General features: G+C 43.0%; 1 long non-coding RNA gene across 2 annotated transcripts; it reads left to right on the top strand.

Moving 5' to 3' along the window:
- The first annotated feature begins 560 nt into the window (after window positions 1-560).
- LOC144889357 (uncharacterized) lies at window positions 561-13594 on the top strand. Of its 2 annotated transcripts, XR_013621706.1 has the most exons (4): window positions 561-903; window positions 6147-6274; window positions 8177-8264; window positions 13415-13594. It is a non-coding gene; the product is annotated as an uncharacterized LOC144889357 (long non-coding RNA). The 2 variants fall into 2 exon arrangements; XR_013621705.1 differs by lacking the exon at window positions 561-903 and having other exon boundaries at window positions 6038-6274.
- Window positions 13595-24350: the final 10756 nt, after the last annotated feature.

The raw sequence follows: 24350 nt of genomic DNA on the forward strand, positions 1-24350 counted from the left end.
AACTGTCGCACTCAGGGTAGAGTTAATAGTAGAGGGAACTACATCTGAGTGCCACACTAAAATAGGTAAAAATTTATCGGGTCGGGACGCCCCGAGGGTAGAGAAGGGTGCAATGTTGCGAATATGGAATTTGGCCTCCATATCCGCTTGTAAATATTCCCTTATTTCCCCAATACTCCCCAACTATCCCCAATCCCCCATTCCCTAGTCCCATTGTCTGTAAACAACACTCTGTAGAACCGACCTTCCCCTTTTTCCCCCATTAAATGTCGTGCCCAGGTCCACCGCATCTCACGTAGACAACTTTCGGACATCTTGCTAGTTATTCTTAGTCTATGTCAGTTAAGGACTCGTTTCCATTAATTCTGACTCTTCGTTGCACCAGAATGTGATTATATGGCACCAGTAGTGAGTTTAGGACCTTCCCATACCTCCTCCCATCTTCTTCCCCAAACAACAACAACAACAACTACAGCTACAACAACAACTACAACAACAGGGGCACGGCGCTGCGCGGGGGAGTGTGCGTCCTCACACCGGCTCGGTTAGCCGCCATTGACAATGCGCTCCGGACCATGCGCTCCACGGGGTTACCACGAAGGGGCTGGCTGTCAGCTCCTCGTCAAGGGCGGAGCCTGGTAAACCCCCCGCACCCAATAAGAAGGGCGGACCGATTCCATCTGGGCGGAGCTAACGAGCCGAGGGCGTGTCACTCCCCGCCGGATATACGCAGCCACTTACCGGATGTGAGGTGAGATGCGCCCCCAGCTTGGAGAAAGAACGTCGCCTTCCGAGCGCTGTGACCTCCCTGCATCTCTGGACCGGACCGAGTCGATTCTGCCTTGAGCCAAGAGTGCACCTTGAGCCATCGACTGCCTGCCTTTCCTTGCCATCAATCCCCGTGTGAGTCAGTCTTTTGTCCCGTTTATCTGTCGTCTGTTGGGGTTAATATAAGAGTGTGTCTAAGTGCTCGTCTTTCTATGCTGTCCCTCTTGTAGTTGTAATCTAACCTTCCGAACGAATATAACCTCCTCCGGAGGTCTTGAGAACTGAACCATTGGTGTCGTGTCATTTGAATCCCAACCGTGTGTCCTTTTCCTTCATTGACCTAGCGTAGCGCGACTCGGCAACGTTCGAGTATAATCGGGTAACTTGTGCAGACGTGGTCATACCAAACCGCTCGGTGAACCAACATCCACCACCGCGTCTGTAACAATTTATATAAAACACAGTTTGTGTGTGTGTGTGTGTGTGTGTGTGTGTGTGTGTGTGTGTGTGTGTGTGTGTGATGTTACCGATAGACTCCTAAACGGAGAGGCTCACGTACTTGATATTTGGCACAAACATGGCCATTGAGCCTGGGAAGAACATGGCCGAGCTAAAAATTTATTTCATAATTTTTTTTTACCATATTTTTACCTCAGCGCATTTCAGCGAGGAATATTATGACCGGAATGGCAGAGCAGCGCGCTGATTCGCTCAGAGCAATCACGTGATGTTCCTTGCCTCCATTAACTCAGTTACGCGTTCGCACGTATTTCAGAGCGAAAAGCGATTGCATTTTTTCACATTTCAGCGAGGAACATTGCCATTCACACCACATAGGTTTTTTTCCCTTTCATCTTTAGATCCATATTTTTTGCCATAACGTAGCGCATTATGGCTCTCTCGAGCTCGAGTTAGCCAATCACCTGGGAGCATGAGGCCACGTTGGCCACGCCCACGACACGACACAGAGTTGCAATCGATCGCTCAGAGCAATCACGTGATGTTCCTTGCCGCGCGATTGCGTTTTTTCACATTTCAGCGAGGAACATTGCCATTCACACCACATAGGTTTTTTCCCCTTTCATCTTTAGATCCATATTTTTTGCCATAACATAGCGCATTATGGCTCTCTCGAGCTCGAGTTAGCCAATCACCTGGGAGCATGAGGCCACGTTGGCCACGCCCACGACACGACGCAGAGTTGCAATCGATCGCTCAGAGCGATCATGTGATGTTCCTTGCCACGCGATTGCGTTTTTTCACATTTCAGTGAGGAACATTGCCATTCACACCACATAGGTTTTTTTTTCTTTCATCTTTAGATCCATATTTTTTTTCAGCGAGGAATATTATACATGGAATCTGAATCGGTGGCAGAGCAGCGCGCTGATTCGACGATTCGTGCGCCCTACCCCCTCCCCCTCCCCTCTCCCCTCCCCACTCCCCTCCCCTCTCCCCCTCCCCCTCCCCCTCCCACCCCTCTCCTCTCCAATCCCTCCCCCTCCCCCTCCCCCCTCTCCTCCCCTCCCCTCCTCCCCCTCCCCCTCCCCCCTCTCCTCCCCTCCCCCCCCCTCCCCCTCCCCCTCCCCCCTCTCCTCCCCTCCTCCCCTCCCTCCCGTTCCCCTCCCCTCCCCTTCCCCCTCCCCTCCCCTCCCCCACTTGGCAATGCCGGGTACTTCTGCTTATTGTATTCATTTTTCTATACTCTTCTTTCTTAAAGGTTAAACAGTTGTAATAATGTTCAAAGTTTATTGTTTCTTTGATTACATTTTTCTTTACCCCCTTTAACTTTTTATCACTCTTTTCAATATTATCAATATATTTATAAGCAATCCTTTTCATTCAATCCCACAAATTCACTCATTATCTTTCCACCCAATTCATCTTTGAACTTTCCAATAACCTTCTTATTCTTTGTAGAGAATAGTTTATTATCCGATTTATAATTGCTTGTATCATAAATATCAATATCTTGAGACATATCTTAATAAATATACTCTGTATTGATTTTCAAAATAAAGCTGCTTGTATCCATATATAGTAGATTAATATCATCCACATATCTCCTCTTCAAATTATTGTAAAAGTAATCATACATTAATAATTTTGATAAGTCAATAATTGATGTTGTAGTGAAATTGTATCCAAGTTATAACCCAGGTGCTATGACAACTTCTGTCCACTACATGGCTATTATAAGATCTAGTCTGCGGAGCACGGAAGGGCAGTCCTGTGACATCTATCATGAGGCATTCATGTCCATACTTAGAATGGTAAGGGGAATTACATTGCGTGTTGCTTGCTTGTTTGCTTGGATGTCATATCAACTCCTGCTCGCATGTTTGTAGTGTTACTGATACTATGATTGTTGATTTCTCCATAGATGCGGACTGAGATTGATTCTGATTAAACTCAGATTGGAGACACTGCCGTAGACTCTGACTTTTACGACAGATGTTCCTGTATAAATAGGTTTATCCATTTCAATACTTTCTTTAACCAAATGGATAGCACAAAAACTCTCTGAAAACACCTCTACTTTTTCAAAACTGGGTCTATTAATTAATTTAGATGCTTGCTTCCAAAATGTAGCAAGTCTAATGTTTTGTCTATTTCTAACATTTTCCATTGTCTTTCCAAACACAGCATTGTTCATCACTTTATAAAAGTCCTTCTCAAAATCTGTATTTGCCTCTGTTCTTCTCTTTGTATTAAAATCAATAAGTTTTCAACCAATGACTTTGTCTAAACTGTAGAACTCTATGAATCTTCTTTACTCTTAAACCAGCAGCCAAATATTGTCTCAAATTTCTTTGTTGTAGAACATAATTTTATTTATCATATAATGTAGTAAGTCGTTTCTCTGTAGGCTTTCCTTTAGTAGAAAATGATTGTTGATAACCGCTGAGCCATTCTTTTCTTGGTTTTTCTTTATCAGGGGCATAGGGCAGGTCTTTGTGTTTGTTGTGGAGTTCTCGATATTTTAAATCCACCTCAAAATAATACCCAACTTCTGCTTTGTGTAACTCCTTTTGAGAAGATATAACGATGTTTTGTAAAACTCTTTCATAATGTTTTTCTTTAGCCCATATAAGTTTTCCATAAGGTAGAGATTGAGACATAGCCCATCCATAAAGATTATTAGCATCATAATACATCAAGTAAGAACTATCTTTTTTAGCATCATAGTTAGGAAGATATTTATTATTTGCTTTGGCATATATGATTAGAAATTTGGCATAGAAATTGGCATAAGACTTTGGCATTTGCTTTGGCATAGAAAAATATGATTTAAGATTAGAAAACTTTTTAATATTTGATGCTAAATCAGACAAAGGACTTAACATAAATTTGAATGTGTCAAGAAATCGAATGTGAATTATAGGAGATGTTTGAATTGTTTTGGTGAATGAGATGTATTTCTGGTTTGTGTTAGGAATGGCTGAAATGTTTCCACCTGTTTTACTCAATTCTTTTATAAATATATGTGTGTCATAGTGAGCGTTGTGAAGAAAGACTGGAATGAAAGAGGGAAGTTTAAAATTGAGATTACAACTTTGATGAGCCAGACCTCTCTATTTACCAGTTAGATGACAATGGTCTCTTAGTTTTGGACCTTCACTAAATTCCTCCTCACAGATATGACAGATTTTATCCTCTCTAAATTTTGTTTATTCTTGCTTTGTTAATCACATTGGTTTAAATGTATTTTCCATTATCTGTGTTAATCTAACACAATCTCTTTCTAATCTTTTTACAAATTCCTTAGAAGCTCAATAAAGTTCTAATTTATTATACTTTTTACCAACAGATGATTTCATATAATAACAGAAACCACAAGGAGTATGTTTTTGATATTTATTTGTGTATGATTGTTCTGGATTGCGTGAGTCACGATCCATCTTTTCAAGATCACTTTCAAAATCGGCATAAATCACAAAAATGTGTTTTATTGACTTATTTTAAATTTTTAAACTTAATATTTGAACCTACCTTTGGTAAATTAATTACAGTTCATTTATGATTAGAACAATATTTTAAATGTTGTTCCAGTCTTTCTTTTGTTTGAAAAACGTGAGACACCTTTGACAAGGATATGTTTTATTTGTTCTGTTAACTACTTGAGATGTGGTCAATCTTGATAAATTTTCAATGTACGCAGTGTGTGAATTTTCTTCTAAAATAAAACGAAGGTCAATGGGTGTCATCATTTTTATATTTATCTGTAATTTCCTAAATTTGAACTTTGTTTCTGTTAGTCCATAAACATTAACAGATAGATTATTCATTTTCTCAAATTTAGGCATATCGATAAATGACATAGGAAAGTTCAAATCTTTAACATTTAGAGTATTGTCGTGTGGTTCCCTCAATTAACACTGAAAGAACCACAGAAGGCAAACGAGCATTAATGGAGGTGTTTTGAATCCAACTATGTGGCGGATTATACGCGAGGAGGAAGAATAGTACCGACTTACCTGGACGGGTGTCGCCGACGTCTTCACCCTGCAAAAATTAATTTAAAAAAATAAAAAAAATAAAAAATTTAATAATTTTTTTTTAAATAAATGAATAAAAAACTGTCCTTTTGTTCGCGTTTTGTATGTACAGTATACTGTGTTCAGTTATCAAGTAGCTAGTTAGCGCTTGCCAAACAGGCTGTTCCTTATTAACGGTTTTGAATGGTGCACTTGCTTGAGTGCTTTAGCCACTTGGCGAGCACAAGGTACAAGAAACTTGGTAACTGAACATACTCCAGGTTCATTACATGGCAATGAGGACAAACAACCAGACCATGACTTATTTCGGCCATATTGATGAATTTGTCCCTCAGGGGCAGATTTTGACCCGACATGTGGCAGGGACGAAACTCAGGTTGTTCAGAATCGAAAGCAGGTTTTATTTAAATTATTTATTTTTCCCAAATGTGGTAAAGGTTTTATTCACTGTCAGTGACTTGGAAGAGGTAGGGGAAGGGTGGAGTGGGTTGGGTGTCTGGATGGAGGTGGTAGGAGGGAGGGGAAGGTGGGAGTTTGGAGGGAACGGTGTGGGATGGGAGTCCAGGGGAAAGGTGTGTCGGAGGAGGAGGGAAGGGAAGAGGTGGGGTGGAAGTCTGGAGGGAGGGGATGGGAAAGGGTTGGGTTGGAGGAGGGAGGGGCTGGGTGAGATGGAGGGTAAGGGGTGGGAGGTGGGACCTGGTGTTGCCCGGCAATGCCAGGTACATTTGCTAGTTGTTTATAATACCCAGTACCCACTCATATGTTGTTCTCCCTAAATAGAAAATGCTTCTCTTCATGTTAGTGAGGGCATGCTCATTACTTAGCATCCTCATGATTTGTATTTTTTTTTTAAATCTTTTTTTTGTGTTGTGCTGTTAGTTTTGTTTCCAGTGGTTGTTCCAGTGTTGCGATTCTTCAAAGTTTCGTTCTTATCTTCTTCCATTTTGCACTTCTTCAACTCCAACTTGCAACGTATGAAGAAGACTCGGAGTAAAGGAAAACATTCGGTGAGATACACCTTTTGGAACGCTTTCATTTTCAAATGCATGACTATAGTTTTAACTCATTCATAACCATATTGTTATCTTGGGATTGAAGGAAAACCGCAGTTATATATTATACAGGATAGTGATGTTTCTGATGCCATTCGTATGGAAACAGCTGGATAATCTCGAGAGTTGCGCATGAACCGAGACATTTTTCTGAAGCAGCAGCAGTGTCCCTTGCAATATGTATTAGAAAGGACAAATGAAGAAGAGCACAATGCAGGAAAAACAACACTAATTTTCACAAGGCCACATTGATCTCTGCATTGGGGAAATACCAAGTCAATCCCAGCAGATGCCCATTCAATGACAAATCTTCCTTGTGACTGACGGTAATCAAGAAAAGTGATTTATCTTTCCCAGCTGTGTATAATCCACTATAGATGGCCATGTTATGAAGAGACTGTAAAATATTAATCTTTCCTGACCTTCCTTTTTTTCTTTAGTTTTCTTGCTTTTTATTTATTTACTCTGTCATAAAATCAAACATTTAGAATTAATAATTCAATTGTTGAAGGACTGTTTCAGCATACATGCCAACGGCTTTTTTGCCACGAGTGGTGTGCAGAACAGCTGATTGCAAGTTTCCTCGTATAATAATCATTCCGGACGTGGAACTCATGGACCTTTGGATTTTTAGAAGTGACACGAAGCATTCCAAGTAAATTTGAAACGGTCTTTCCGAGACACCAGCGTGTGAGTCATCGAAAACCAACCACACCGATTACATTATTTAACAATCCATAAAAATGTCACGTTTGTCAGAAAATGAGGAATGAAATAATTGGACACTTCCAATTCCAATCATAATTGCAGGGTCTTCCATGTTGCAAGGCTCCTTAATGTGAGAAGAGGAGCTACTTATGACTTCAGAAGACATTATCAAGTCATTGGATCAACAAGAGACGTGCCAAGAAGTGGATTTCCCAAAATAATGAGCCCCACTCAGGACCAATGCATTTGCACTACTCATCTAGACAATTGGTTTCAAACTGCCGAGAGTACTTCAAACACACTCACTGGACCTTACAGTATGTGCCAACACGATCGTGAGGCCCTCTTCCACCGACACTTTAGAACCCTCTGATGAGATCTTCCAGCAACATGTTCCAGGGATCATCTTTATGCACAATAGTGCTCCTGCTCACAGGGCCATTTGAACAAAACATTATTGTCAATGCCAATGTTAATGTTGATCGGCACAAGATTTACACCATATCCCCAAAGTGTAAAACTTGCACCAATCAGCGAGGCTGGTTCATGATATGGTAAGTAGAAAAGGGTTTCCTGAAAACAGCAAATACATTAAAAAAATAATCATTCGCGGCTCCCAATCAAAAAATTTTTTTGCGCCCGTGAATTTGAGAAGCACAGGGCCGCGAATGTAGAAGCAGGTTCACATTTTATGAACCCACAAATATGCGGGTTTCGCGAATGTCAAATCCACGAATGCCGAGATTTACAGTACAATGTATATTTTGCAGTTTTTTAAATTTAAAATAGTTTTTGAATAGCAGCTTTATGTTATCATGATCTTTGCCATTTTGATTCCAAGAAGCTTCCTCTCCCAGGATGTGCCCAATTAGCATTTTTCAGGAAACCCTTTTCTTCCTTTTCAGACCAACTCTTGTGCTGGTGGTAGTGTTTCAATCCAAGTTTGGATCTTGCTTCCTGACTTCTGTTCCACCACTTTATCTCCACTTCGTTTAAGCTGATGGTAGCTGTTATACTTTGTGGTTAAGCTCTTCCATAAACCTCAACCTTTTTGGGGGTTTAAATGGAAAACGTTAAATAGAAGATAATAAGACAGTGAATGTAATTAAGTTTTAAAGGTTAGTGACGTAAATGCCGCTCTTGTTCTAGGGCCGAGTGGACTTCCTCCAGATGATGATCGATGCTCAAATCACTGAAACGGTGAAAGATGAAGAGGGAACCGACACACCTTACAAAAGTAAGTGTTGCCACAACATGAACCTAATATTTGCTGAACAAACACCACTCTTGAACTTTTTTCAAATAATGCACTATTTCTTCCAGGAAATTGTTGAAATTAACAAATATTTTGGTGTCTACATATGTATTCTTTTGATTTGCAGTGGAACAAAACACAAAAGCTGCATAAATTACTAAATCTTAGCTTATTCCACACAGAAATCTTAAAATGGCCCGGACAATATTATTGGCACCTTTGAGAAGTTGTTCGAAATAAATATATTTAAAGTACGTGATTCTCCTTGACTTTGGAATTGAACTCAACTGTGGTGAGTTGCAAGTGCCTGCAATATAAAAATCACTCATTCAACCAGTTTGAAAGGAGAAAAGGAGTCATTTTGCTGTTTTGTGTCACTGTGTCTACCGCAATGAGCATGGAGAAAAGAAAGAAAACCAGAGAATTGTCTGAGGAGGTCAGACACAAGATTGTAGCCAAGCATGGACAATCCCAAGGCTACAAGTCCATCTCCAGAGACCTTGATGTTCCTGTGTCCACCGTACGCAATATTATCCAGAAGTTTAAGGCCCATTCACTGTAGCCAACCTCCCTGGACGTGGCCGCAAGAGAAAACCTGATCGAAGATTGCAGCGAAGGATTGTTTAAATGGTGGAGAAAGCATCTTGATCAACTTCCAAACTGATTCAAGCTCACCTTCAGACACAAGGTACGACAGTTTCAACTCGCACCATCTGTCGCCAACTCAATTAAAGAAGGTTATATGGTAGGAGACCCAGGAGGACCCCTCTAATGAGAGAGAAACAATCGAAAGCCTGACTGCAGATTTTCAAAATACACCTGAACAAGCCAAAATCCTTCTGGGAGAATGTTCTGCAGACAGATGAGACCAAATTTGAGCTTTTTGGTATCGCACTTTATCTCTCTGTTTAGAGAAAATAAAATGAAGCCTTCAAAAGAAAAAACACACCTTCCCTACAGTCAAAATGGAGGAGGCTCAGTGATGTTTTGGGGTTGCTGTGCTGGCTCTGGCACTGGGTACCTTGAATGTGTGCATGGCATCATGAAATCAGGAGATTACCAAGGTATTTTGGAGCGCAATGTTCAACCCAGTGTCAGAAAGCTGGGTCTCAGTCGAAGGTCATGGGTCTTGCAGCAGGACAATGACCCCAAACACAATTCAAAAAGGATCCAGGAATGGTTCAAGACAAAACGCTGAACTGTTCTGAAGTGGCCAGCAATGAGTCCAGATTTAAATCCCATTGAACACCTGTGGGGAGATATGAAAACAGCAGTTGGGAGAAGGCCCCCTTAAAATCTTGAGAACTGGAGCAGTTTGCACAAGACGAGTGGACCAAACTGCCAGTAGAGAGGTGTACGAAGCTCATTCATGGCTACAGGAAGTGATTGACTGCAGTAATTTTGCCCAAAAGCTGTGCTACCAAATATTAAGTCGAAGGTGTCAATCATTTTGTTAATGCCGTTTATTTTTATTTTCGGATTTAAAAGGATATATTTTGTTCTGAATTAAAAAAAAACAAAGGTTCTGTGATTTTAACAGTGAAATAAAGAATTGTGGGGACCAAATACTTTTGTCAACTTCAACTTATTTTTAGAGAAAATTGTGAGTTATTTTTTAAAAGCGCAAGGGTGCCAATATTTTTGGCCATGACTACAATTATATTGTTTTACAAAGTGGATATGTTATTCTGAAGTGTATTTGGCATTATTAGTTGTGGTTGTTTCCTCCAACCTTCGCCCTACTTTTGCCTCCTGAATGTAGAAAGTGGATATAATCCGCAGAATGAAACTTTATTTCCTGTTATCTTTCTCTCTTGTCAAATAAAATTCACCTTTTGTGGTCATTTTCATAAAATGAAGATGGAAAAGTGTTCAAAATGTTCGTTGGCATCATCATCTCACCACCCGTAATTTCCTCACGAGAAGATATGGTCTTCATCCTTCCAGATCTGCACTTCCTCCCACAGCTTGCCTCTACCCTCCCCCACCACTGACATGCCCACCACCTTTTCAGATTTTAATTTGTTCAAATGGAGCATATGTCACCTGGCCAGTCCTTGCAAATTTGTTTGAGGATAATTTATCCCAGGGTCGAAATTAGTCGGACAGAAAACCGAAGGAAATAACTGAGAAAAATAGCGGAGGTGAATCTAATGGAGCAGCTCCATTCTTGTTTGTCAAAATGAATGCAGATATTCTGGTCGCAATGGCAGTGGAGGCCAGTGTTTTGAATGCAAATGTTTCCTTATGGAATGGAGACATGCAAAAGCAGGAGATTTTGCTTTTGGAGCATCTTCTCGCTCTTATCTCCTCCTTCAACTCATTCTCTTTACCGTGTGTATATATTTTTATATATATATATATATATACATAGTATCATGAATGCTGAATGTAGACGGTGAATCAGACTCTGCAATGGTTGCTGGAGTGACATGTGCATGGAAGAAGTTTTGGGAACTGAGTGGCGTGCTGACGAGGAGGGGAGTGTCGTTGAAGCTGAAGGGAAAGGCGTGTGCTGCATGTGTGAGAAGTGTTACAATTTATGGGAGCGAGACATGGGTGATGAACAAAGAGCAGCAACGAAGGCTGGAAAGGGTGGAAATGCAAATGGTTCAGTGGATGTGTGGAGTATCATTGAGAGAGAGGAAGACAAATGATGAATGGTGAAAGATGATGGGAATAGAGCCTGTGATGGATGCTGTGAAGAGAAACAGGTTGAGATGGTTAGGTCATGTGTTGAGGAAGGATGAAAGTGACTGGTTGAGAAGAGTGATGGAAATGAATGGAGAAGGAAGTAGAGCACGGGGAAGACCGAGAAAGACTTGGCTAAAGGTGGTGGAAGAAAAAATGCGGGTAAGGGGTTTAACAAGGGGAGATGCAGAAAATAGGGCAAATGGAGAAGATTGTCATGGGGACCGCAAGGCTAACCCCCGTTCTAGCAGGGAAAATGGCCTTAAAATGCATGTTGTTGTATATATATATATATATATATATATATATATATATATATATATACTCAATCTTCAAACATTCGCAAAAGCCTCTCCCCCTACAAACCACCTTTAATTGCTGGATTATTATGTGACACTAGAAATTGCTCATTAACACAAAATGGTTCAATATTTATGGAAGTGACCAGAATTTCCCTTCCTTGGCACACCGTGCGAAGGTCGTGTGAAGTCCTTCCTTGGCACACCTGAGCTCCTCACCACATACAAGGCTTTCATCCGCAGCTCAATGGAATACTGTTCCCCCCTCTGGGCCGGTGCTCCTGCCTCACACCTAGCTCGGCTTCGCGCTGTTGAAACCAACGCTTTCAGAATCATTGGAATCTCCTGTGATGAAGCTAACTCCGAGGGCCTTTCACTTACTCACTGCAGGCAGGTTGGTGGCCTTTCTGTCTTCTACCGAGTCCTCTCTGGCCTAGCCCCCCCCCCCCCCCAGCCCTGTCTGTGCTCTGTCCCACAAATCCTCCTGCAGGTCGCACAATATCTGCCAGCAACCCTCTTCTGGTGAAACTGCCAAAATCTGGACTCTGCTCTCAAATGTTGTACTTGTGTGCTTCCCCCTCTCTCCCAATCTTGTCTCCCACTCCCTTTATTATATATCTTTTGTTTCCATTTGTTTTGTTTTGAATTTTTGTGTTATTAATGTTAGCTCTTACACGAGCCTTGATCTTGTATACAAAAAAAATAATCTCCAAATATGCGGGTTTCAGAGGGTGGAATGGAGCCGTCCCAGGTCTCGATGTATCCACGTGTGTGTGTGTGTGTGTGTGTGTGTGTGTGTGTGTGTCACTTGAAAGGGAGTGAAGTGTGATCCTTGCCTCCCAGACGTCATGTGGAAAAGCATCCACTATATTAATGAACATTGATTTATCCTTTGACCATCATGATATGTTGTTGCACAATTCCTCAAATTACCCCTCTTACCCTTTTCCATTTTCCAACCCTTTTCCCATCCACATTTACCTGAACCCTGCCTCCTCCACCTACATGCTTATGTAATGAATAAATTGTTTCAGGATTACACGAAAAGAAAAGAAAATACAATGTTACTCTGCAGGTTATATCTCCACTTTCTTTTTTCTCAAGTGACAACAAAGGATTGAATGTCCACAAGCAGGAACATGCAGACGCATCATTAAATCGATGTACTCACAACTGTCACTTTTGCTGCAGTATTTTCAGCCGCGTCGCAGACGCTGCTCATAGAGTGCCCTCTGCTGCTGTTGTTGTTGTTGTTGTTGTTGTTGTTCTTCTTCTTCTTCTTCTTCTTCTTCTTTTTGTTCTTGCAGAGAAGACAAAACCTCAAAGCTCCACCCATTTTGGGAACCATAGCTCCACCCATTCTGGGAGAGCCTTCATATAAACAAATATCCACCATTTTATTAACTCGCTTTGAGGCTTTGAGGCCTGTTTTGTAGGCCCGTGGTGTCTTCCTCTCTCACACAGTTTTATTTCAAATCAAATTCGATATATCATTTCATTTTTCACAGTCGCTAACATAGTTTTAGACTCGGTTGAAAAAAAACGGGAAGAAAATCCAATGAAAGTTGCCCTTTATAGAACGAAATGAATTCTCAAAGGCCTGTAACTTCAAGTCCATTGACTTAATATTTTGTTTAAATCGCGGCATGGTCAGTCATACACCGCCCGAAATAACAGACGGGAAAATGCCGAGATATATTAAAAATTCGTCCATTTGATGACAATCGTCACGATGAAATATTTAATTTATACGTCGTCACAATAATGTGGAGAGAGGAGCATAGCTTCGTTCACGTGTCGCCACACACGGGAAATTGCCGAGATATATATTTTTTAAATCGCGGCATGGTCAGTCATACACCGCCTGAAATAGCAGATGGGAAAATGCCGAGATATATTAAAAATTCGTCGCCACACATGGGAAATTGCCGAGATATATTTTCACTTTGCACAAAAATAACATCAAGTAATCGAATCAATAGGAATGTCCTGTGCCTATAACATCGACGTTATAGGCACAGTTGCATCTAGGCATTGTGTAACATCGACGTGGCTTTTGTTTTAATTAAAACTTTTTGTACTTGTTTTTTAAAAGAACAGTTGTGGAAACTCTGGACACCCTCCAAAATTTATTTTATTTAGGCCTCACAGATAACGAGATACAAGCACAGGCCATCATTTTTATCATTGCTGGCACCGAGACGACAGCGAATACACTCTCGTATGTGGCGTACAACCTCGCTGTTCATCCTGACATTCAGAGCAAGTTGCAGGAGGAGATTGACGAGGCATTCCCAAACAAGGTATCACACTCATTCTTATGTATGATCTTCAATAAAAAATGTTTTCATGATCTTGGATTAGGTACCACCACTTTAATCTGTCCAGAAAGTGAAAGTGTCTGTCCAGATAGTGTCTGGCATCTGAAATGCTGTCTCATGTGAGAATTGTCTCGTTATGCTCATTTAATTTAAATATAATATAGGTGGATTGGTGGCTACTGTCTTTGTCCTGCATGTGCTTCATTATTTAATTTTTAAAAATGTTTTCAACATGAACTAGCAAAGATCCTGTGCTGGACGGTTTAATTCCTCCACTTAAATTTTGTCTGTGGCGTATATTATCAAGGGAGGCGCAAAGCATCCCTCTCTTTATATGGGATGGTTTCTCTGTATGCAACTTTAACGAAGGGACTAAAAAATCGTTTCTCGGTTTCTACTGGACGAAATTGGCTGCAAATTTCAGAAGTAAATGCTGTGTAAGTTGAGGTAATATGTTCCAAATTTCAGCAACGTCCGTTTATGCATTCTTGAGTTTTATTTAGAAAACCCTCAATCACGTTGGTGTCTTTCCGTCCGTCTGTCTGTCCGCCCAAAATGTGTTGGTGCTCATATCTCAAAGCTTGTACATTGAAACTATCTGAAACTTGGAATATACATCTGCCAATACATCTAATGAATGGCTTTCAAAACAAATTCCACCTAAGTGCCATAGTTTTTGCTTTAAAATTAATATATATATATATATATATATATATATATATATATATATGTATGTATATATATATATATATATATATATATATATATATATATATATATATATATATATACATACATATATATATATATAGCACACACACATATATAAATAAATGTATATATATATATATATATATATATATATATATATACAGTGGGGAGAACAAGTATTTGATACACTGCCGATTTTGCAGGTTTTCCCACTTACAAAGCACGTAAAGGTCTGTAATTTTTATCATAGGTACACTTCAACTGTGGAAGACGGAATCTAAAACAAAAATCCTGAAAATCACATTGTATGATTTTTAAGTAATTAATTTGCATTTTATTGCATGAAATAAGTATTTGATCACCTACCAACCAGTAAGAATTCCGGCTCTCACAGACCTGTTAGTTTTTTCTTTAAGAAGCCCTCCCATTCTCCACTCATTACCTGTATTAACTGCACCTGTTTGAACTCGTTATCTGCATAAAAGACGTCTCCAGACCGTCTCCGACCACAAAGACCGCAAAGACCGACCGCAAAGCCGTCTCCAGACCTGTCCACACTCAATCAATCAGACTCCAACCTCTCCACAATGGGCAAGACCAGAGAGCTGTCTAAGGACATCAGGGACAAATTTGTAGACTTGCACAAGGCTGGGATGGGCTACAGGACAATAGGCAAGCAGCTTGGTGAGAAGGCAACAACTGTTGGCGCAATTATTAGAAAATGGAAGAAGTTCAAGATGACAGTCAATCTCCCTCGGTCTGGGGCTCCATGCAAGATCTCACCTCGTGGAGCCTCAATGATCATGAGAAAGGTGAGGGATCAGCCCAGAACTACACGGCAGGACCTGGTCAATGACCTGAAGAGAGCTGGGACCACAGTATCAAAGAACACCATAAGTAACACACTACGCCGTCATGGATTAAAATCCTGCAGCGCACGCAAGGTCCCTCTGCTCAAGCCAGCGCATGTCCAGGCCCGTCTGAAGTTTGCCAATGACCATCTGGATGATCCAGAGGAGGAATGGGAGAAGGTCATGTGGTCTGATGAGACCAAAATAGAGCTTTTTGGTTTAAACTCCACTCGCCGTGTTTGGAGGAAGAAGACGGATGAGTACAACCCCAAGAACACCATCCCAACCGTGAAGCATGGAGGTGGAAACATCATTCTTTGGGGATGCTTTTCTGCAAAGGGGACAGGACGACTGCACCGTATTGAGGGGAGGATGGATGGGGCCATGTATCGCGAGATCTTGGCCAACAATCTCCTTCCCTCAATAAGAGCATTGAAGATGGGGCGTGGCTGGGTCTTCCAGCATGACAACGACCCGAAACACACAGCCAGGGCAACTAAGGAGTGGCTCCGTACGAAGCATCTCAAGGTCCTGGAGTGGCCTAGCCAGTCTCCAGACCTGAACCCAATAGAAAATCTTTGGAGGGAGCTGAAAGTCTGTGTTGCGCAGCGACAGCCCCGAAACCTGAAGGATCTGGTGAAGATCTGTATGGAGGAGTGGGCCAAAATCCCTGCTGCAGTGTGTGCAAACCTGGTTAAGAACTACAGGAAACGTCTGATCTCTGTAATTGCAAACAAAGGTTTCTGTACCAAATATTAAGTTCTGTTTTTCTGATGTATCAAATACTTATTTCATGCAATAAAATGCAAATTAATTACTTAAAAATCATACAATGTGATTTTCAGGATTTTTGTTTTAGATTCCGTCTTCCACAGTTGAAGTGTACCTATGATAAAAATTACAGACCTTTACGTGCTTTGTAAGTGGGAAAACCTGCAAAATCGGCAGTGTATCAAATACTTGTTCTCCCCACTGTATATATACTGGGTGTTTCAAAAAGATTAAGACAACTTTGACTTCCTGCCATATCGTTTTGTTTTTTGACCTATAATGTTTTCCTTTTCAGGGTTTTGTGGTGTTGTTGTGGTATTTGTTCCCTGGGATTTCTAGCTCTGTAGCTCAACTATGCCATTGCCAGTGGAGCAGAAGACAAAAGTGGTGGCTCTGTGGTATGAGACTAAATCATATGTAGACACCCGCTGCAGGTTCTGCCAGGAATACGACCTCAGAACACATGATGGATCCACAAATTGTGCCATTCAACGTATTGTGAAACATTTTGAGCACAAGTGTACAGTGCACAAACCCGGTGTGTACCCCGGTTTAGAATAGGTGCACCGTATCCCTGCGTGTCGTAATAGGCGACTAAAAAGGTTTGGCGTCAGAAAGGGCACCCGGCCATAAAAACATTGCCTCAAAAAGAGAACCATGACAATTACAACTACATATGGGCAGGGTACAGCCCGAAGTACCCAGTGGGGGACCCCACTCCCTCTCGTCAAAACTCAAGGTGGGGAGCCGGATCTAAGCAAGGGTGCAAATCACTCCATTTATGACGACGAAATGTCTGATGCCCGAAGTGGAGATCGTTTTCTGAGGTTTGGGACATGGAATGTAGGAACAATGACAGGGAGATCAGGAGAAGTGGTGGAAGTATTGATCAGAAGAAGAGTGGACATATGTTGTGTGCAAGAGACGAGATCGAAGGGAAATGGTGTGAGAATGGTGAAGGGTAGGCAGGGACAGAAATATAAGTTTGTGTGGCAAGGGTGCCCGGAGGGCGTGAATGGTGATGGTGTCCTGTTTTCTGATGAGTTTGTAGACAGTGTGGTGAGTGTGACTCGAGGAAGTGAAAGGTTGATGATGGTGAAAATGATGATTGGAAAGCTCCTGGTGAACGTCATCTCGGGATATGCTCCGCAGGTTGGTCGGAGCGATGAAGAGAAGGACAGGTTCTGGTGTGCAATAGAGAAGCTGATGGAAAACGTGAAAGATGAGGAAGTTGTTGTGGTAGGAGGAGACCGAAATGGACATGTGGGAAGGAGTATGGACGGTTTTGAGGGAGTTGATGGGGGTTATGGATATGGTGTGAGAAATGTAGAAGGTGAAAGGATTTTGGAATTTGCTGATGGAGCTGATTTGTTGATTTATAACACTCAGTTCCAGAAAGAGGATAACAAGCTTGTTACATACACGTCAGGTGGGTTGACGACAACCGTTGACTACCTGCTGGTGCGTAAGCGAGATCGGGGGCACCTCCGGGACACAAAGGTGATCCCGGGGGAGGAAGCTGTTTCACAGCACCACTTGGTTGTCTGCGGCATAAGGGTGAAAGATGCGAGGAGAGCTCGGCGGGTAAAGTACCAACCGAGAATGAAGGTGTGGAGGTTGAAAGAGGTGACAGTGAGGGAGGCATTAAAAGAGAGGCTGAGAATGGTAGAGGATGATGTGGTTGAGCTTGAAAGTGGTTGGATGTCAATGAAAGCTAGTCTGTTGGGAGCCGTTGGTGAGGTATGTGGATGGACAAAAGGACCACCGAGGCACTCGGAAACATGGTGGTGGGATGATGACGTTCGAAAGAAGATTGACGAGAAGAGGAAGAAGTTCAAGGAGTGGCAGAAGGCGAAGGGTATGGGGCAGAAAAGGCAGAGCATGAAAGTTAAAAGGCAGCCAAGAAGGTTGCAAAGAAAGAGGTTACAAAGGCGCAGGAGGCACGTTGGAAAATGTTCGGAGAATGCCTGGATTTGGAAGAGGGTCAGAGAGCGGTATTCAGGATTGCAAAGCAGATCGCGAAAGAGAGGTGTGATGTGATGGGGGTGAGTTGCTTGAAGGATGATGTGGGACAAATCGTTGTGGACCCAGATGGAATTAAAGGAAGATGGAAGAGATATATGGAAATACTGTTGAATGCAGAGAATGAATGGGATGGCAACATAGAGAGTAACCAAGTTTTAGGACCGGCAGAGAAGATAACCGAGAAGGAAGTTGAGGAAGCGATAAAAGCAATGAAGAGTAGAAAAGCGGGAGGGCCGACGGGAGTTGTGGGAGATATGTTGAAGGCAGCGGGAAATTTGGGTGTGAAGAGAATGACAGAGATCTGCAATCTGGTGGTGAAAGAAGGCCGCATTCCAGTGGTTGGCAACTGAGTACCCTCGTCCCTCTATACAAGGGGAAAGGTGACCCTCTGGACTGTGGCTTGTATCGAGCGATAAAGTTGTTGGAGCATGGAATGAAGGTATTGGAAAGGGTGTTGGAGAGGAGGATGAGGAAGAAAGTGAAGATTGACGAAATGCAGTTTGGATTTATGCCAGGAAGAGGAATGACAGACGCGCTTTTTATTGTGAGGCAGTTGCAGGGGAAGTACATGGAGAAGAGGAAGAAGTTGTTTCTTGGGTTTGCTGATCTGGAGAAAGCATTCGACAAGGTTCCACGTGAAGTAGTGACATGGCATTGAGGAAGTTAGGAGTGGAGGAATGGTTGATCAGAGTAGTAATGGCAATGTACGAAAGAGCGCGCACAGCTGTAAGGACGAAGGACGGGAACAGTGGTGAGTTTGAGGTGAACGTGGGAGTGCATCAGGGGTCGGTACTAAGTCCACTACTATTTGTAGCTGTGATGGAGGTGCTGGCTCGGAACGTAAAGGAGGGTTTACCGTGGGAGTTGTTGTATGCAGATGATCTGTTGTTGATTGCAGAAAGTATGGATGGACTGAAGGAGAAGATGAACAAGTGGAAGGAATGTATGGAGACAAAAGGTCTGAAGGTGAATATCGGAAAAACGAAGGTGATGGCACATGGTAAAGCATGTGGTAAGTTGGAAAGAACTGGCAAGTGGCCGTGTGCTGTGTGCAGTAAGGGTGTCGGAGTGAATTCCATTCAATGTCCAATGTGCGCTGAGTGGGTTCATCAAAAATGTAGTGGTTTGAGATGGTCATTAACCAGTGTGGCAGCTACATTCAAGTGTAAGGTGTGCACAGAGGGAGCTGCAGATGGATGAAATGTTGAGTTGGATCTTGGAGATGGCATGAAGCTGGAAGGTGTGAAAACATTTTGTTACCTCGGAGACATGCTGAATGGGGAAAGTGGATCAGACTTGGGAACGGTTGCTGGAGTGAGATGTGCATGGAAGAAGTTTCGGGACCTGAGTGGCATGCTGACGAGGAGGGGAGTGACGTTGAAGTTGTAGGGAAAGGTGTGTGCTGCATGTGTGAGAAGTGTTATGATTTATGGGAGCGAGACATGGGTGAAGAACGTGGAGCAGCAGCGAAGCCTGGAAAGGGTGGAAATGTGAATGGTTCGGTGGATATGTGGAGTATCGTTGAGAGAGAGGAAGACAAATGATGAATTGCGAAAGATGATGGGAATAGAGCCTGTGATTCATGCTGTGAAGAGGAACAGGTTGAGATGGTTTGGTCATGTGTTGAGGAAGGATGAAAGTGACTGGTTGAGAAGAGTGATGGAAATGAATGTAGAAGGAAGTAGAGGATGGGGAAGACCGAGAAAGACTTGGCTAAAGATGGTCGAAGAAGAAATGCGGGCAAGAGGGTTATAAGGGGAGATGCAGAAAATAGGGCAAAATGGAGAAGATTGTCATGGGGACCGCATGGCTAACCCCCGCTCTTGCAGGGAAAATGGCCTTTAAAATGCCTGTTGTTGTTGTTTGTACAGTGCACAACCAGAGCAAGGGCAACAGTGGCAGGCCAGCATCAGTAACCAAGAGCCAAGGCAACATCGACGCTGTGCAGGATTCTGCAGTGGACAGTCCCAAGAAGTCCCACTGCCGGCACTTCCAGGAGCTGGGCATCAAACCAACATCAATCTGGTGTATCCTCACTAAGGAACTGAAGCTTTTCCCATACATCATCTCTATTAGGCATAAACTCAGTCATGATGACATGAGAAGGAGACTTGATATGTGCAATTGGCTCAGTAACAGGATGGAGCGGTATCCAAGCTGGATCAACCTGATGTGGTTCAGTGATGAAGCCCATTTCCACTTGAACAGTGCCATCAACAACCACAACAACATTTTCTGGGGGGCAGAACCATCTGAGGAGATCACTGAGTGGTATCTGAAAGGGCCTAAGAGGAGGGGCACACATCGAGAAAGTCAATTACAAGGATGTTTCGTAAATGCCAATTTCAGACCTTGGGCTCTCACTAACTCCAGCAATGACTTACTGCAATAGCAATTAGTGACATAAAATACCATAGCATATGCTTTCAAGAAATGTTTGGTTCACCTTCCTGAGGTGTCTGTTTCTTTGTAAATCGATGTTTAAAGTTGTATCACTCTTTTTGAAACACCCTGCATATATATTGTTACATTTGTGGGGGGTAGAGATGAAATACCTTGGTGAAGTCAGGATTGTGTAAATTAGCATGGACCGTGTGATGCGAAGAAGAAGAATCGCCAAGTAATAAGTAGGAAATCTGTGGAGCATAGATCATATATATGTCTCTATTTGAGGGGTGGAGCTATGCTAATTAGGTAGGGCTTTAGGATAATCCCTAGTAATTGCCCTCCTGTGATTTTTCCTTATGTTTTTACATTTACTTGGCCAGCCATGCAATTCGCCCCATTGCTACAACAACACCGGCAAGCCTGACAAATGCCGCACATTTCATCGGGCAAATAAACCCCACCCCACGATTGCTGGCGTCATCCGAACATTCCCGAACGACGGCTAGACTCCGCCTTGATGACTTGTGGTGGAGAAACCACGCCCTGAGCTTTTTGACTGGTTAAGGAGCCATGGGATGATGCACTGGGGCGTGGGGATTGGTCGGGGAGTGACGTCAGCAAGGGAAAAAGGAGGGTGCATCCCCCTCCCTCGCTCTCTTTGGTGCTGGCTTTGTGTGGGGCGGACGCTTTTGTATCTGTCTCTCGGCTGCGGCTGGCTCGTGTGCGCTTTTTGGAGAGAACATTTCTGAGCTTTGGGGAGCCTTTGCAACGTTGGAGGGGGTGTTGTTGATGGTGCTGCTCTTCAGAGACAGAGGAGGTTGTGGGCAGACCGAAGGAGGCTCTCCTCTCTGCCTGCCTCACACCGGCGGCTGGCTACGGGTGCGTCTCCGCGCCATCTTGTGCACTTCCCGTGCAGCAACTTGGGTTTGACGACCACCGAGCTCCTCAAAGTCCTCGTTGAAATGCAAAGCTGAGTACCAGCCGACTTAAAACATTTATTTTGTTTAATCATTTCCCTGTCTGTTTTCATGTCTCCATGGAGATGTCTCAAGTTAGGATGATAGATTTACCTCAACATTCATTTTATTTCAGTGCCTTAATTTAATTAAATTTGTTATTATGCATTTCATTTGTTGTATTGTGGATTTTCCTTGTTGTGTGTGTTTATTTGTTTGTGGGTTCGCACCTCTCCCGTGCGCGCCAAAGACAATCCTGCCAAGTTTTGAAATACGCCGAGGAGTTAACTGTTCGGGTATCTGTCCAAGGCTGGTGTTCATCGGCTGCGGACTTGACAATGTATATATTGTCGCATCCCCGGGGTTAAGACCCCTGGGTGACGGATGGCTGACCGAGCTTTAACCCCGAAGCATTTACCCAAAACTATGGCAGTGTTATCGCTTAATGGTGTGTGAGGGTCTTAATTGAATGGATGGCCACGACGAGGGTTTCTGAACCCACAAACAAATAAACGTGTCAGGCAAATCAACAATACAACAAATGAAATGCAACAAATAATGGTTTTATGAAAATTAATGCAATACGAGAAAAAGAATGTTGAGGTAACATAATTCCGACAGTGAGACGTCTCCACTCAGACACATGGAACAAACGGGGAAAGATTAAAGAAATTAAAAAATGTTGCTGCCGGCCTGCACCTAACTCTGGTCTTGACGAGCACTTGGTGGGGTCGCCTCAAACCACTGCGTGGGAAATGCACACGATGGCGCGGATTTGCTCCCGTAGCCAGCCGCCGGCGTGAGGCGAGCAGACAGGATAGCCTGCCTCCTTACGATGGGAGTGGTCCACAAAAACTCCTCCACAGCTCCGATGTTTCTCTCAGGCGCACATGGCACGAAGCGCAGCCGTCACGAAGCCAGTTTAAGGAAAAGCCAAAAATGGCGGACGTTTCACCTCTTCTTTCCCTGTTCTAGAAGGTTCCTTCTGACGTCATGTGCGCTCCAATCACCAAGTGCGATTCAATCACCCCATCGCTCCTCAACCAATCCTCATTCGGGGTGTGACCTCACGGCCATTCTTGACGCCCATCGAGAATGTTCGGCTGGGCGGGATCGTAATGTCTGAGTACTGTCGACGATTATGGTGGTTGTGGCAATGTGCCGATTGCATGGCTGGCTGAGAAATCACAGGGTAATTACACACTGGGAATTATTCTTAAGCCCTACCTAAGTAACACTACTTCGCCCCTCGTACGAAGACACACAAACGCTGACACGGATATTCGGCCTACTTAGTTTACATCGAGGTGGCTTCGTGGCACATTCATGGCATGCTAATCCATACAATTCTATTTCGATTGAGGTATTTCAATACCTTCCCCCACACACGTAACAATATATATTTATATATATACAGTGCGTATCAAAAAAAAGGTAATCCGAATTCAAGGGGTTAATATGCAAAGGTTATTTATTTTGACAATTTACATGTGGTTTACTAATTAAGAGGAGATCCTCAGCTTTCCATTGATACCTTCCATGCATCATTGCTGTCACACATGACGGAGTACATATTCATTGAAAATGACACATATATATGTATGTGTGTATGTATGTATGTCAGAAACCACCTTTTCTGATCGAAGTAGAGTTCCACCAACAGGCTTGAGAATGACGAGACCTTTATTAAAATAACACTTTATACGGATCCGGAGGAGACAGACATCTACAGCAAGCTACAGCAAGAACATGCCAAGTCAAGCCTTCCTGAAAACACATTGATTCTCATTCATTTATATATGAATACGATTATCAGAAAATCTCCGAGAGAACAAAGCGACTGGCGAGAGTCCCTCCCCGTCATTCCTAGCCCCCACCGTTATCCGCTCTGTCATTCGGGGGAGTGCAGCACGCACCTTATCATTCGGACCAGATGTGATTTCAAAACTCCGACGAGGCAGAAAATATAACTCATTAAAGGGAGGGTGCATTCTTGGCTTCATGATAGGGATTTTACGACCGGCCTTATCTAGCCTCGAAAGTGCACACGTATACAATTTGTCCAACACGACTGAAGCGAGCCTTTCCTCATTTTAAATGAAAGCGAAGCAAAAACCTCATTGTAACTCAGGCGTCACTGTCATTAAACAAAACAGTTAATGTTTTTGGCAATTTATCAAAGGATTTATGTCTACGATTCAAGCAGCCTACCTAAGGTTCGAATACATTTTATTAACTCATGAAATAACATTATAGAACAGCATTTTATAACATAGCTTACGTGGTAATACGTCAGTCAACCGGCATTTATAATTGAGCATTAAGCAGTAACAAATCTGAGACCTGACATTCCTTCCTCTTGTCTCGTCGAGACAAAGTATCTCAAGAGACAACGTGCCACATCGGGCTTTATTGAAAGACCATCGTGTAATGCGGGTATCTCCCAAGGGCATACCGTGCGCCCATAGCGCCTCGCCCGTGCATTTGGGGAACGTGTCGTGTGGTGCGTGCTTGGAGCCTGAGGGCTCAAAACATGAAAGTTCATTAACGTTTCGGATCCACAACGAAGACGTCTGGTCCAGATGAGGTTCTGCTCCGCCAGAGGGTGCATCACTTCCCCTGCGGAACTGGCTCCCCCCACCCTTTGCAGACGCAGTCCTTGCAGATCTTCGAAGTTAATCAACGGTCATGCCCATGAGGTCCCTCACGTGCTGCTGTTCTGGGGAATACATAGTATTGTCAGTATCTTGTGTCTCAATTTCCTGGTCAGGGTACAGAGCGTAAAAATCCGATTCACTTGAAGCATTTGAACTTAAAACATTTGGAGAAAAGAGAGGGACTTCCTTTATGTCAAAGTCTCCCTTGGGCGCCTGGTCGGCTTGCGGGTCTAGGATATCCACGTCGGGTCCCTCGACCGCCAGACCCAGCGTCGCAATCAGATCCATAGTTGGGTTTAAAGGGGGCGTGCAGCTGTCAGCTTGTAATACATAAGCAGCGTTAGCCAGTACACGCAAGGGGTTTATAGCACAAGTATCACAGTCATCACATACACCGT

Source organism: Myxine glutinosa, unplaced genomic scaffold, assembly GCF_964187855.1.
Source record: "Myxine glutinosa unplaced genomic scaffold, kmMyxGlut1.1 SCAFFOLD_3063, whole genome shotgun sequence".
NCBI lineage: Eukaryota > Metazoa > Chordata > Myxini > Myxiniformes > Myxinidae > Myxine > Myxine glutinosa.